Below are 16,565 nucleotides of genomic sequence, written 5' to 3'. Positions count from 1 at the left end.
GCAGTTTGCTACGAACAATGATCTGTTTGAGGTTTGGCGGTTGTTTAAAGGCAAGTAATGGAGGTGTGGGGAAGGTCTTGGTGAGGTGCTCATCCTCATTGATAATGTGTTGCAGGTCACGAATAACATGGCGTCATTTTTCAGCCCCTGGAAAGTACTGAACAACGAAGGATACCCTGTCAGTTGCAGCCCGTGTCTGTCTCCTGAGGCGGTCATTACGGTTCCTTGCTGTGGCACGTCGGAACTGGCGGTCGATGAGTTGAGCATCGTACCCCGTTCTTGTGAGGGCATCCTTGAGTACTTCCAGGTGTCCGTCACGTTCCTCCTCATCTGAGCAGATCCGGTGTATGCATAGGGCTTGTCCATAGGGAATGGCCGTTTTAATATGTTTTGGGTTGGAGCTGGCGAAGTGTAGCATTGTGAGGTTGTCTGTGGGTTTGCGGTAGAGTGTGGTGCTGAGGTGTCCGTCCTTGCTGGAGATGCACGTGTCCAAGAATGAGACAGTTGAAAGTAGTCCATGGTGAGTTTGATGGTGGGATGAAACTTGTTGATGTCACTGTGTAGCTTTATCAGTGACTCCTCGCCATGGGTCCAGAGGAAGAAAATGTCATCAATGTACCTGGTGTACAATGTCGGTTGGAGATCCTGCATAGAGAAGAAATCTTGTTCATAAAAACGTTGGCAAATGGGGTGCAAATTTGATCCCCATGGCTGTTCCGTTTGTCTGGATGAAGAATTGGTTGTCAAAGGCGAAGTCGTTATGATCGAGGATAAAGCGGATGAGTTGTAGGATGGTGTTTGGAGACTGGCAGTTGTTGGTGTTGAGTACTGAGGCTGTTGTCGTGATGCCATGCTTGTGGGGGATACTGGTGTAGAGTGCGGAAACATCCATTGTGACATTCCTCGTCATAACCTGGTGTTGTGTGATTTTTAACTTTGTTCACCCCAGTCCAACACCGGCATCTCCAAATCTTAAAAAAAACCTGATTGTGTTTGTGAGACAGGGTTAAGAATGAGCAATAAATGCTTGGCCCAGCAATATTATACGCCGCAAATGAATTGAGAGAAAAGCTGGAGAGCTAAACATTCTTCTTAAGGATATGGATAAGGAAGAGTTAATCGATGAGCTATGTTGACAATCTGCCCACTTTGATCCTGAAGGTAGCCATTGGGTAGAACATCAGGCAGTTTGGGCAGACAGCAGTCTGAAACTATCTTTTTGATAGTGATAGTAAATGCATAATGTAACCTGTTTATTGCTGTGGAGATGTAATATACTACGTCCTAATATCAAAGACACAAAGGTCTTCTGCTGAGGCTTATTAGTAGTTCATCCTCCTCCATGGACAACTGAATAGCTCTTTAGTTTGATATATGAAGGAGGACTGTTGGCTGTACTGTAGCCCAACTCCAAGAGTTTGGATTCCAGGTATCACTTCCTAATGTAACAAAATGACAATGATGGTTCTTTCTTTACTGCTATAACACAACATATGATGCTTCCACTTGTGAAGAACGACAAATCTAGGGGCATTTACGACAAGATATTGACTGATGTAATCAATGAGGGAGATTTTTTTTCACACAGAGAAAGGTTAGAAAATTGAAATTGCTTATAGAAACTGACTGGCCTGCCAATTTGAATGATAAGCTCAGATAAAGACAGTTAGGAGGAGATTCATGTACAAATATCACTGTAGTTTTGGAAAAGGGCAAATATGAGCCAGGAATAAGTGCTTTAAATTGGGGAGAGGGCAATTGTACTAAACCGAGTGGATGCTTTTGACATATCATGTCACAGCTTAGTACAATTGTCCCTTCCAGCTAGTTGAAGATCGATCAATGTTCAGAACAGCAGGAGACAGTAGACAGAGAGGTTTCAGAACAACGTATTCGTTATGAAGGAGGAAGGGACTGCTAATATGGGCCTGTTGTTTCAAAGGAGAGAAAGATTTTGACACACATAATTACAGGCCAATCAGCCTAACTACAATGGTGGTCACCTTATTTCAAAAGAATGTATTGTTCAGGGTGACAGAATTAATAATAATTTTAAAAACCCGGGACTATTCAGGAGGGATTTGTTAGCCAGAAGTCATGTCTGACTAACTAGGTTTTGTTGAGACAGTAACAGGCACTTTTTTTACAATATTTTTGTGTTTTAACAGGAATTTTAATACAGCCCTATGTGTCTACTGTGTCTACGAGCACTTGGATTCAAAGGCAAAATCACAATCTCGATCCAAGATTAACTCAGCGGCAGGAAGCTAAGAATTTTTTTTTAAATTCACACACAGATTAAGGGCATCACTGGCTAGGCCAGCATTTATTACCCATCCTTAATTGTCCAGACAGCAGTTCAGAGTCAATCAGGTTACTGTGGGTCTGAAGTCACATTTGGCCAGACCAGATAAGGATGGCAGCTTCCTTCTCTGAAGGACATTAATGAACCAAAGAGGATTTTTCTGATAATCAACAATGGTTTCATAGTCATCATTAGTCTCTTAATTCCAAATTTGTATTGAATTCAAATTCCATCACGTGCCATGGCAGGATTCACACCTGTGGTCCCCAGAAAAACACATGGGTCTCTGGATTAACAGTCCAGTGATCATACCACCACGTCACTGCCTTCCCTTTGATAGTCTGCTCGATGGTTGATTTTGGAAACTGTTTCCTGTTGTGTTCAATGACTACTCAATACTGGCTCCTTTACCTTTCATGGTAATTATTTCATGCAAATAATATGAAAATTGACCATGTGATTGATGAACAGCAACATTCAGAGACATGACTGGTCAGATGGGCAAAGGGGTGGAAAACTGAGTTCAAGTGTGAGGTAATGAATTCAGGGAGAGCAGATAAGGAGACAAATATGCAGAGGGGACAGTCAATACAGGACTGAAGGTGTACTTAAATGCACACAGCATACAAAACAGGGCAAATGAGCTTGTAGCACAGATTGAAACTGATGGGTACAATGTTGTGGTGCCACAGATGTGGATGCAAGAGGATCGGGTGGAGAACAGAGTAGTCAAGGATATACATCCTATTGAAAGAACATGCAGATGGGCAGGGGTGTGTGGACTTGCTAGGAAAAAATGAAATTTGATCAATAGCAAAAAGAGATCTAGACTTGGCCAGCATAGAATCTGTGTGGGTAAAGTAGAAGAATCACCAATGAAACAAGATGGGAGTTGTGTACATAACTAGCAGCAGTTAGGAAGTGTGGAAGAAAATAAGTCAGGAGATTAAAAACGTCACGTAAGAGAGGCACTACTACGATAAACATGAGAGACTTCAATATGCAGGTGGACTGGGAAAATCAGGTGTGTCGGAGATCCCAACAAAAGGAATTTGTGGAATGTATATGTGATGGCTTTTTGGAGCAGCTTATGGTGGAGCTCACGAGGGAACTGCCATTTCTGGATTTGGTGATTTGTAATGAGGCAGATCCGATTAGGGAATGAAGGTGAAGGAACCCTGAGGGATCAGTGACCATAATATAATAGAACTCCCCCTGCAATTTGAGAGGGTGAAGCTGGAATCAGGTGTAACTGTCTTACAATTTGGGAAGAGGTAACTACAAAGACACAAAGGAGGAGCTGGCCAGAGTTAAATGGAAAGGAAGGGTAGCAGGAAGTGGAGCAGCAATGGCAGGAGTTTTTGGGGGTAATTTGGGAGGCACAGCAAAAATTCATCCCAAGGAAGAAAAGCATACTGAGGGGAGAAAAAGTGCTAATATAACCTGCCTGTTTAATAAGGGCGTAAGGCAAAAGATCGGAAATTATAGGCTGACTAGTCTGACCTCAATCATTGGTAAGACTTTGGAGTCCATTGTGAAGGATGAGATTTCTGAATATTTGGAAGTATATGGTAAAATAGGACAAAGTCAGCGTGGTTTCATCAAGGGGAGGTCATGCCTGACAAATCTGTTAGAATTCTTTGAGGAAGTAATGAGCAGGTTAGACCAAGGAGAGCCACTGGATGTTATCTATCTGGATTTCAAGAAAGCCTTTGATAAAGTACTGCACAGGAGGCTGCTGAGTAAGATAAGGGCCCATAGTGTTAAAGGCAAGGTGCTAGCATGAATCGAAGCCTAGCTATCTGGCAGGAAGCAGAGAGTGGGGATAAAAGGGTCTTTCTCAGGGTGGCAGTCAGTGATTAGTGGTATTCTGCAAGGCTCAGTGTTTGTTCCATAACTTTTCACTTTATACATTAATGATCTAGATGAGCAAACTGAGGGAATTCTGGATACATTTGCAGATAATACGAAGATAGATGGAGGGCAGGTAGTATTGAGGAGGGGGGAGCTGCAGAAGGACTGTTTAGGAGACTGGGCAGATGAAATACAATGTGGGCAAGTGTGAGGTCATGCTCTTGGGTAGGAAGAATAGAAGCATGGACTATTTTCTAAATGGGGAGAAAATTCAGATATTGGAAGTGCAAAGGGACTTGAGAATCCTACTCCAGGTTTCTCTTAAGGTAAACTTGCAGGTTGACTTGGTAGTTAGGAAGGCAAATATTCATCCCGAGAGAACTAGAATATAAAAGCAGGGATGTACTTCTGAGGCTTTATAAGATTCTGGTCAGACCATATTTAAAGTATTGTGAGCAAGTTTAGGTCCAATACCTCAAGAATGATGTATTGGTCCTGGAACGGGTCCAGAGGAGATTCATGAGAACAGAAATGAAAGGCTTTCCTTATGAGGAACGTTTGAGAACTCTAGAAGTATATTCAATGGAGTTTAGAAGGATGAGGGGGTATCTGATTGAAACTTTCATAGTACTTAATGGCCTGGGCAGGGTGAACACTGGGAAGATGTTTCCAATGGCAAGAAAGACAAGGGTACAGCCTTAGAGTAAAGGGAAGACCTTTCAGAAAGGAGATAAGGAGAAACATCTTTAGCCAGAGAGTGGTGATTCTGTGGAATTCATTGCCATAGAAGGCTGTGGTGGCTAAATCTTTGAGCATATTTAGACAGAGGTATATAAGTTCTTGACTGCCAAGTGGTTCAAAGGTTATGGAAAGAAAGTGGGAAAATGGGGTTGGAAAACCTATGAGCCATGATTGAATGGCGGAACAGACATGGCCTAATTTCTGCTTCTGTGTCTTCTGGTCTTATGGGTGGATGATGCAATGAGGGCTGACAGGGAGGTTGGGGACAGCATAAATGCAAAAGAAAAAGCATACAATGTGGTGAAGATTAGTGGGGAGCTAGAGGATTAGGAAGCCTTTAAAAACCAGTAGAGGGTAACTTAAAAAAAAACATTGAGTGGAGAGAAATTGAAAAAATAACAGTCAGTTGGCTCATAATATAAAAATGGATTGCAAGTTTTTTTGATATCTAAAAGCTAAGAGAGAGACAAGAGTGGAGATTGGACTGCTGGGAAATAGAATACAGAACATAGAACATTACAATGCATTCGGCCCACAATATTGCGCCAACCTGTGAAACTAAAATGAAGTCCATCTATCCTACACTATTCCATTATCATCTATATGTTTATCCAATGACCATTTAAATGCCCTTAAAGTTATTGAGTCCACTGCTGTTGCAGGCAGGGCATATCATGCCTCTACTACTCTCTGAGTAAATAAGCTATTTCTGACATCTCTTCTATAACGATCACCCCTCAATTTAAAGCTATGTACCCTCATGCTAGCCATCACCATCCAAGGAAAAAGGCTTTCACTGTCCACCCTATCTAATCCTCTGATCATCTTGTATGTCTCTATTAAGGCACCACCAAACCTCCTTCTCACAAATGAAAACAGCCTCAAGTCCCTCAATCTTTCTTCACAAGACCTTCCCTCCATACCAGGCAACATCCTGGCAAATCTCCCATGCACCCTTTCCAAAGCTTCCACATCCTTCCTGTAATGTGATGGCCAGAACTGTACACAAAACTCCAAGTGCGGCTGCACCAGAGTTTTGTACAGCTGCAACATGACCTCATGGCTCCGAAACTCAATCACTCTACCAATACAAGCTAACACACCATACGCCTTCTTAACAACCCTATCAACCTGGGTGGCAAATTTCAGGGATCCATGCACATGGACACTGAGATCTCTCTGTTCATCCATACTACCAAGAATCTTGCCATTAGCCCAGTATTCTTTATTCCTATTACTCCTTCCAAAGTGAATAATCTCACAATTTTCTGCATTAAAATTCCATTTGCTACCACTTAGCCCAGCTCTGCAGCTTATCTATGTCCCTCTGTGACCTGCAACATCCTTCCGCACATTCCCCAACTCTACCGACCTTAGTGTCATTGCAAATTTATTAACCCATCTTTCTATGCCCTCATCCAGGTCATTTGTAAAAATGACAAATAGCAGTGGACCCAAAACAGGTCCTTGCGGTACATCACTAGCAACTGAACTCTAGAATGAACATTTCCCATCAACCATCACCCTCTGTCTTCTTACGACTAGCCAATTTCTGATTCAAACCACTAAATCACCCTCAATCCCACGCTTCCATTTTTTAGATTACAGTGTGGAAACAGGCCATTTGGCCCAACAAGTCCACACCGATCCTCCGAAGAGTAACCCACCCGGACCCATTTCCCTCTGACTAATGCACCTAACACTATGGGCAATTTAGGATGGGCAATTTAGCATGGCCAATTCACCTGACCTGCACCTTTTTGGACTGTGGGAGGAAACCGGAGCACCTGGAGGAAACCCCCGCAGACACGGGGAGAATGTGCAAACTCCACACAGACAGTCACCCAAGGCTGGAATCAAACCCAGGTCCCGGCAATAGCTTGCCGTGGGGAACCTTACTGAAATCCATATACACCACATCAACTGCTTTACCGTCACCCACCTGTTTGGTCACCTTCTCAAAGAAATCAATAAGGTTTGTGAGGCACAGCCTACTTTTACAAAATCGTGCTGACTATCCCTAATCAAATTTCCTTTCTAGATTATTATAAGTCCTGTCTCTTATGATCCTTTCCAACACTTTACCCACAACAGAAATAAGGCTCACTGGTCTATAATTACCAGGGTTGACTTTACTCCCCTTCTTGAACAGGGGAACCACATTTGCTATCTTCCAGTCTTCTGCCACTATTCCGGTAAACAATGACGATAGAAAGATCAAAGCTAAAGGCTCTGCAATGTCCTCCCTAGCTCCCCAGGTGAATCCTAGGATAAATCCCATCCGGCCCAGGGGGCTTATTTATTTTCACACTTTCCAGAATTTCTAACACCTCCTCCTTATGAACCTCAATCCCATCTAGTTTAGTAGCCTGTAGCTCAGTATTCATCTCGACAAGATTGTCTTTTTCCATGTGAATACTGACGCAAAATATTCATTTAGTGCTTCTCCTAACTCCTTGAACTCTACGCACAACTTCCCACTACTGTTCTTGACTGGTCCTAATTTTACTCTAGTCATTCTTTTATTCCTGACATTCCTGTAGAAAGCTTTAGGGTTTTTCCTTGATTCTACCTGCCAAACACTTCTCATGTTCCTTCCTGGCTCTTCTTCGCGCTCTCCTTTGGTCTTTCCTGGCTAATTTGTATCTCTCAAGCACCCTAGCTAAGCCTTCACAAATCATCTTTACATAAGCCTCCTTCTTCCTCTTGACGAGGGACTCAACTTCCTCAGTAAACCACGGCTCCCTCGCTCGACCACTTCCTCCCTGTGCGGCAGGTACATACTTATCAAGAACACGCAGTAGCCGTTCCTTGAACAAGCTCCATATTTCAATTGTGCCCATCCCCTGCACTTTTTTTCCCTATCCTATTCATCCTAAATCTTGCCTAATTGCATCATAATTGCCTTTACTCCAGCAATGACTCTTGCTCTGTGGTATGTACCTATCCCTTTCCATCACTAAATGAAACTGGAGAAGTAGTAATGGACAACAAGGGAATGGCGGAGGAGCTCAATAGGTACATTGCATCAGTTTTCACAGTAGAAGACACCAGCATCATACCAGAACTTCGAGAGTTGATGACAGAGGTGAGTGTTGTAGCCATCATTGAGCAGAGGATGCTGGGGAAGCTGAAAAGTCTTAAGGTGGATAATTCACCCAGACCAGATGGACTACAGCCCAGAGTTCTGAAGGAGGTAGCTGAGGAGATTAATGAGGTACTACTGGTTATCTTTCAAGAATCACTGAAGTCAGGGAGGGTCCAGGAGGATTGGAAATGGCCAATGTAACACCCCTCTTTAAGAACAGAGGGAGGCAGAAGACAAGAAGCTATTGGCTGGTTAGCCTGACCTCGGTCGTTGGTAAGATTTTTGAGTCCATTATTAAGCATGAGATCGTGCAGCACTTAGAAGTACATGATAAAATAGAGCTGAGTCAGCGTGCTTTGTCAAAGGGAGGTCATGCCTGACATTCTGTGAGAATACTTTAAGCAGCTGGCTAGAAAGTTAGACAAAGGAGTGCCAGTGGATGTGATCTATTTGAATTTCCCGAAGATCTTTGACAAGATGTCGTATGGGAGACTGCTAAGTAAGGTCTGGCAACATCTGCGGAGAAAAACAGAGTTAACGTTCTGAGTCCAGAACTTCAGAACTGAAGAAGCGGTTCTTCTGAGCTCCCCTGAAGAAGAGTCAGACTGGACCCATCATGTTAACTCTGTTTCTCTTTCCACAGATGCTGCCAGACCTATTGGGGATCACCAGCAGTCACTGTCTTTGTTTTTCATTTCTAGCATCTGCTGTATTTTACCTTTATTCAAGGCACACATGAATTGTGTAAAACATTTGTTGGGCCACAGCTGGTGTATTGTGTAAGTTCTGGTCACTGCATCACAGCATGAGACCAATTCCTTCCTTTAGGCTTCAAATCGTGCCATACATTTTGAACGTTTCTAAGCCAGTTGTGTCTTAGAATGGCCTGTTCCTTTGAAGTAAAATTTAAAAATCTCAGTGTTTTAAGATGAATTAAACAAAAAAAAAACATACCAGTGGGTCCTTTAGCTCTTTGCCTCTCCACAAGCTGCTGCCTGTGACTGCTTTGTAATTAAATGTAAGTGCTGATTGACAGGCGCAAGTGCAGGACGCGATATAGTTGCTTTGAAGATTCATTCTTCAGATCAATAGGAGTCCATTTGAAGGCAGGAGGTGCCACGGAGAAAAAGACAGGCGCTGCAGTCTCCTCATTCCCAACGCTCCCACCCCCACCATTTAACTAAATTACACACACAGCATCAATTTGAGGAGGTACACTTTAGTCTCTCATCCAGCCCTAACCGTCTGCCTCCTAATTATTTCGTATCAATGCCGTAATGCACTTCACCTCCCTTGAGATAATGTTATTTAATTTGTGCAAAGGTGTGTAGCTGCACTCACAAACCAAAAGGGAGGAGGGAGCACTGGGCAGCATTGAAATATTAAAGGTCCCATTTTACCCATTGTACGCCCCTGCCCAGAGTACCTGGATGATGCAGGGTGCGATAAAAACCAGACATTCTGTTACTTCTCTCAGTCACACAATCATCTTTGCAGACCGACACCCAATCTCTCCTCTTTCTCAGCAGGACATCTGAAGCAAGTATGTTGCCCAGCAACAAATTCTTGGCTTCTCTGACGGCAAGGTTCTACCCTCCAAAGGTCAGAGGTTGTGACAATGGTTACAGGCGTGGTAAAGACATAAATTACAACTAATCGAATGAAAATCTAAAGCATTGTCATTAAGTGAGGTCATCTGAGATTTAGCCCCGACAGACTAATCAACCAACTCTGCCTGCTCAAGACGTTAGAGTGCTCAGTATTGGTTGTACTTAGCCATCCATCAGTAATCTTGTTGCTGTCAATCATTCACTGCTTGGATCCATTTGCCTGACAAGGTAAGCATTGAGTCAACACCGATGGGAATCAAATGCATATGGGTTTCAATACAAATGCATTGAGTTATCTTGAGGAAATTCTCATCCCTTACATTAGGGCTGGGTGGTTGATTTGCACCTTGTCCATTGCATTTAACATCCAATCCTTCCACCCTCAATGCTCAGTAGCAGCAGTGTTTACAGTGTACAAGATACATTGGAGAAATTCACCAAGGCTCCTTAGACAGCACTTTCCAAACATGGAGGACAAGGGCAGCTGATACACAGGAACACCACTACCTGTAAGTTCCCCTTCAAGCCACTCACCATCCTGACTTGAAAATATATCATTGATCCTTCACTGCATCCTTAATGTTGTCAATCTAAACCAAATGGATTGAAATGGTTCAAGAAGACAGCTCACCACCACCAACTCAAGATCAACTATGGTTGGACCATAAATACTGGCCCAACAGCAACTCCCATGTCCAACGAATGAAAAAAACCAATTAATCAAGAGTTCATTACCTCCCAGACCTGTAAATCAACCATGCCATTGATATCCCCAATTCGTTTCACATCATGGATTTTATGTCCCTTGCTTCACCCTCTGAATGAAACCTCTTGCATACATTCTTAAAATTAATCAGCAAAATAGTTCATCTTTATATCTTCCAGAACCAAACTTGTCCTGCTTCTCTATTCAGCTATCAGTCATGTTATATCTTACACCTGTTACACGTATACCATTAAGGGACATATCATGGGATAATTGCTGTATTATACCATGTGCACTCAGGATATAATGGTCTCAGACTCCATCTTAACTAAAATCACTTGAAGCATGACATGTTTATGGAATGTGCTACTCTGTAACCAAAATATTTCAGTATAAGTGCAGACACTGAAGTAACTGTCACTGTAACATACATATGCAACATAAGCTATTATAAGGAGAAAGTGGGGACTGCACACGCTGGAGATCAAAGTCAAAAAGTGTGATGCATTAAAAGCACAGTCAGTCAGGCAGCATCTGAGAAGCAGGAGAGTCGACGTTTCAGGCATAAGCCCTTCATCAGGAATGTCTCTTCCTGATGAAGACCTTATGCCAAAAACATCAATTCTCCAGCTCCTTGGATGCTGCCTGACCAGCTGTGCTTTTCCAGTGCCACCCTTTTTGACTCGGAGCTATAATAAGTCTATTAAATATTTCAGTCCCAACATCCAGTATTTTTTACATTAAAGGAGCTTACATAAGTAATGCCTCATCAGATATAAATACATTACTGGAAGCGAAAAGGCCACACCAGTCTGTCACATACCTCCCCCAGTTAGAGTCTTAGGGCAATACACCATAAAATCAACGATAAATAGGACAGCAGGAAGTCATTGGCTCATTATGCATTTATTGTTGCTTGTTTATCAACTGGATCTGTCTGTTTTAATCCCACTTTCCTCCATTTCAATAGTAATCTCCTCTTTTCATTCTAAATAATGGCTACTTTATTAATGCTCCTGCAATCTCTACCCACTAATCACAGTTTCTAAAGAATTTCATGTTTTAAAAATCAATATAAACAAAATCCTCCTCATCTCTCCCACCTCTTTTCCAGTGACAATACTCAATCTGTATCAATTCACTGATAGATTGGCCTTGTACTGTTTACCGTCTCAGTGTTTCATAGTTTTGAGAAAGATCATTTGATTTATCATAAGGCACCTGGATGGGTGTGTGAATAAGGAAGGGTTTGGAGGGATATGGGCCTAGTGCTGGCAGGTGGGACTAGATTGGGGTGGAATATCTGGTCGGCATGGACGAGTTGGACCAAAAGGTCTGTTTCCATGGTGTACATCTCTATGACTCCAAAAGCTACTGGGGAAGTGTGCTCACAAGGTAATTCCTCCCCCTGCTCACCCCCACCCCCCTCCCCAACCGATTGTTTTTAATGGGATGAGGGTGTCACTGGCAAGGCTTTTGGAATCTTGTGAGCAGTTTTGGGATGTTGGATCTTTCAGGAAGTACGAGCTGGCCTTTGAGTGAGAATACAATGGAGGTTTACAAGAGTGATCCTGGTGAGGAAGAGCTTGTCATATGAGGAGTGGTTGACAACTTTGAGTTTGTACTCAATGATGTTTAGAAGGATGGGGGGAATCCCTATAGAATACTGAGAGGCCTGGATAGACTGGACATGGGGAAGATGTTTCCACTAATAGGTTACACTAGGACCCAAGAGCACTGCCTCAGAGTGGCAACCGTTTAGAATTAGAATCAATCATAGAATCCCTACAGTGTGGAAACAGGCCCTTCAGCCCAACAAGTCCACACCAACCCTCCGAAGAATAAACCGTTCAGACCGATTGCCCCTACCCTCTATTTACCCCTGACTAATGCACTTAACCTGCACATTCCTGAACACTATGGGCAATTTAGCATGGCCAATTCACCAAACCTGCACACTTTGCACTGTGGGAGGAAACCGGAGCACCCAGAGGAAACCCACACAGACACAGGGAGAATGTACAAACTCCACACAGACAGTTGCCTGAGGTCAGAATTGAACCCGGGTCCCTGGCTCTGTGAGGCAGCAGCACTAACCACTGAGCCATTGAGGAGCATATTCTTCTTCCAGCAGGTGATGAATCTGTGGAACTTATTGCTGCAGATGTTTGTGGAGTCCAAATGTATTTAAAACAGAGGTAGACATAGGGGAACTCATTAAATGGTGGGGTCCTAGGAAGTGCAGAGGATCAGAGAGACCTTGGTGTGTGTGTTCATGGATCCTTAAATGCAGAAGGACTGGTATATAAGCTGGTTAAGAAGGCATATGGGATATTTGTTATTGTTGGTCAAGACATTGAATACAAGGGCAAACTGTTGCATAAAATCTCATTCAGCCACAGTGGCAGTATGCAGATCTGATGGGCCAAACGGCCTCTCTCCATGCTATAAAATATCTATGACTGAATGACTGTACTTCATGAAAATATAAAGAGGTGGAAAAAAACACCTTTAGTGACAGGTTATTTGTGAAGGCTGTGAGCAGGAAGCCTTCTCTTTATCAAGGTGTGTTGAACATTCAAGAGCATTGAATGCTGAAAACTGGTGAAAGTCAAGTAGAAGTCTGAAATAAAAAGTAACAGCTAGCCTACACATCCTGTGCCATCCCTTTAAATATTACTGGTGAGGTAAGGTCTATTTAGCTTATCTCCACAATATCAGAAGGATGTGATTGCATTTAGAGAGATTCATCATGATGTTGTCTGGGCTAGAGGTAATTCAGCTACAGAGAGAGACCATATAGGCTGGGATTGTGCTGCTTAGCACAGAGAAGGCTGAAGGACCTTTGATTAAGGTGTACAGGATGTTGCTTGGGCTGGAGCAATTTATCTACAGAGTGAGAGAGACTAGGTAGGTTGGGATTATTTAGTACAGAAAAGGCTGAGGGAGATCTGATTAAGGTTTACGAAGTTGTGAGGCGTATTGATAGGGATAGAATAAAGAATTCCTACAGAGTGGAAACAGGCCCTTTGGCCCAACATGTCCATACTGACCCTCCGAAGACTAACCCACCCATTCTCATTCCCCTGCCCTATTACCTTACATTTACCCCGACTAATGCAACTAACGTACACATTGCTGAACGCTATGGGCAATTTAGGACGGCCAATCCACTGTAACCTGCACATCTTTGGACTGTGGGGAGGAAACCAGAGCACCCGGAGGAAACCCATGCAGACACGTAGAGAATTGTGCAAAGTCCACACAGACAGTCACCTGAAATTAGAAGCGATAATAGTAGAAGTGATAATAACTCAGTTTTAAGGGAAGGAGCAGAAAGTTCAGAGGGGGGTTGAGGTTTTATTTTTCACTTGGAGAGTTGTATCCACATCTCACTGTCTAAAAGGATGGTAGGAGTGTGAACCCTCACAGCACTTAATAACTACTTAGATGAAGTGCTGCAGTCTACAAGGCTATGGGCCAGGGTGCTGGGAAATGGGATTACAGCAAACCGATGTTCAATGGCTAGCATGGATGTGATGAGCTGAAGGGTCTCTTTTTCTATGCTGTAAAAACTTTATGACTCAACGACTCTATTTCATAAAAGACTAATGAGGGAGAAGCAAGCCTTTACCTATATGTGGTGACAGATTATTTGCAAAGAATACAAGCTCAGGAATATGAACAGGAAGGCTTCTCTCTCTCAGGGCATATTGAACATTCAACCATTTTAATACCAAAAACTGAGAAGTCAAATGAAGCCTGACACAAAAAGTAACTGTTAGCCTACACATCCTGCGTGATCCCTTTAAATATCTCTGGTGAGGTAAGGGAATGGGTCTAATTAGTGTCCTGTTGTGATGAATGAAGTCAAAAGCATCCTGCATTCAGCATGGAAAGCCTTACAAACATGTTTTGCTACCTCATGAACATTCTACCACCATCTGTTCCTCTCACAGAGTTCATCTCCTAAAATAACAGCAAATTATCTTTATATAGCACCTCTAAACTATTGAAACATCCCAATATGTTCACAGGAGCAGTATGAAATGTTAAGAAATCATAGAATTCCCACAGTGCAGAAGCAGGTAATTTGGCCCATTAAGTGTGCACTGACCCTTCCACCAGACTCCCCCTATATTTCCAATGGCTAACCCACCTTTGGACTGTGGGATGAACCCAGAGCCCCCCGGAGGAAACCCATGCAGACACTGGGAGAATGTGCAAACTCCACACAGACAGTTGACAAAGGATGGAATCAAACCCAGGTCCCTGGTGCTGTGAGGCAGCAGTGCTAACCACTGAGCCATTGTGCCACCAAATCACATGTGAAAATGTTAGATGTGACCACCAAAGCTCTGGCCAAACAAATAGGTTTCGGAGAGTGTTTTAAGGAGGAAAGCAGAGTCAAGAGATAAGAAGAGCGTGTGATGGAAATTCCACAGCTGAGGACCTGGGTGACTGACGGCAGGGAAACAAGAGAGGTCAGAATTCGACGAGTGCAGATGTCTTGGAGGTTTGTGGGGCTGGAGAAGAGGGTGAAGCCTAGAAGTAATGTGAAAACAAGGTGAATTTTAAAAATCAAGACACTACTTGACCAGGAAGCAAGGTAGGTCAGTGAGCACAGGAGTGATAGTTATGGGAGTTTGGTCAAAGTTCAACCACAGGCAACAGAATCCTGGGTGACCTCAATTTACAGAAGGTGGAATGCGACAGTCCAGTCAGGAGTGCACTGAAATACTCAAGCCTAGAGATAACAAAAACAGAAATATAAAATTAATAACATTGCCTGTCAGAAGTGCTTGTGTGCAAATTAGATCCCATTTTTGCTCCCTTCCGGTGCCTGAAGAATGGTAGGCATGTGGTTCAATTTCATAGAAGAACAGTATAATACTGTCCAGAAAGGGTTATTTGGTTCATCATGCCTGATCCAGTTACTGGTACACATCTTTTTCTCATCCTTGACAGCTATTGCCACACCAATTTCAAGGACAATATGATTTCACTGCTGGACAAAACTTGACCACATATTGGCATCTCATGCCCGTCACTGAAACCTTTGTTTATGAACATGACACTATGTCCTCAGCATACTTGTTCTTTTAGCATTGCACACTCAGCAGGCATCAGCAAACAGCCCTACCACTAGCACAGAGGCTTCACTTTATGCAGCAAATGACCTGTTGTAATGGAATGTTGCATATGGAACATTAACTCTTTGGTTGTTAGATAAATGGCCTTGTTTGCAGCCCATCAACTTTCCAGCCCTTTCCCACTCATTTCCATGAGCAGTGAATGTATAATATTATACTGTTAATGACAGTGCCTCTGGTTAAGTGAGATATATTTAACACTTTCTGCCACATGAGTGCAAGTCAATGCTGCTCGTTTTCAAATGCTGCTTTGATTTCTGTGCTATCTATTAACTATGTTTACAGCTTTTGTCTTTGAGAGCATTAAACATGGCTAACTTCTTTGAGACTCTCACAATGTATAGTATTCCATATGATATACTGCATTTATAATTTTGAAAATGTATAGTATCAGCTATAATGCTTAGTATAGAAGATAATTATATTGCAGGTCCCCTTTCCTTCCTAAAAGCACTATATAATTTATTGCCTTGGAAATCATGGCCATCTCTTCTGCAACTCTTTGTTTTCATCCAATTTCCACCTTTTCCACAGCACCAAAGCAACCCTAAATAAAGGTATGAACACTATTCTGTGTCTTAATTCACATCTGTTATCCTTCGTCATTCTCCTTGACCTCTGCTCAGCCTTCCCAGTCAAACAGTGATGAACACGAAAGAAATGTCTTTACCCAGAGTGGTTAGAATGTGCAACTCGCTACCAAAGGTAGTAGATTAAGGTTAGAACATAGAACATAGAACATAGAACAATACAGCACAGAACAGGCCCTTCGGCCCACGATGTTGTGCCGAACATTTGTCCTAGCTTAAGCACCCATCCATGTACCTATCCAATTGCCGCTTAAAGGTCACCAAAGATTCTGACTCTACCACTCCCACAGGCAGCGCATTCCATGCCCCCACCACTCTCTGGGTAAAGAACCCACCCCTGACATCTCCCCTATACCTTCCACCCTTCACCTTAAATTTATGTCCCCTTGTAACACTCTGTTGTACCCAGGGAAAAAGTTTCTGACTGTCTACTCTATCTATTCCTCTGATCATCTTATAAACCTCGATCAAGTCACCCCTCATCCTTCGCCGTTCCAACGAGAAAAAGCCTAGCACTC

This window comes from Chiloscyllium plagiosum, chromosome 12 (genome assembly GCF_004010195.1).
Source record: "Chiloscyllium plagiosum isolate BGI_BamShark_2017 chromosome 12, ASM401019v2, whole genome shotgun sequence".
NCBI classification, from domain to species: domain Eukaryota; kingdom Metazoa; phylum Chordata; class Chondrichthyes; order Orectolobiformes; family Hemiscylliidae; genus Chiloscyllium; species Chiloscyllium plagiosum.
Note: the sequence above shows the minus strand (reverse complement) of the source record.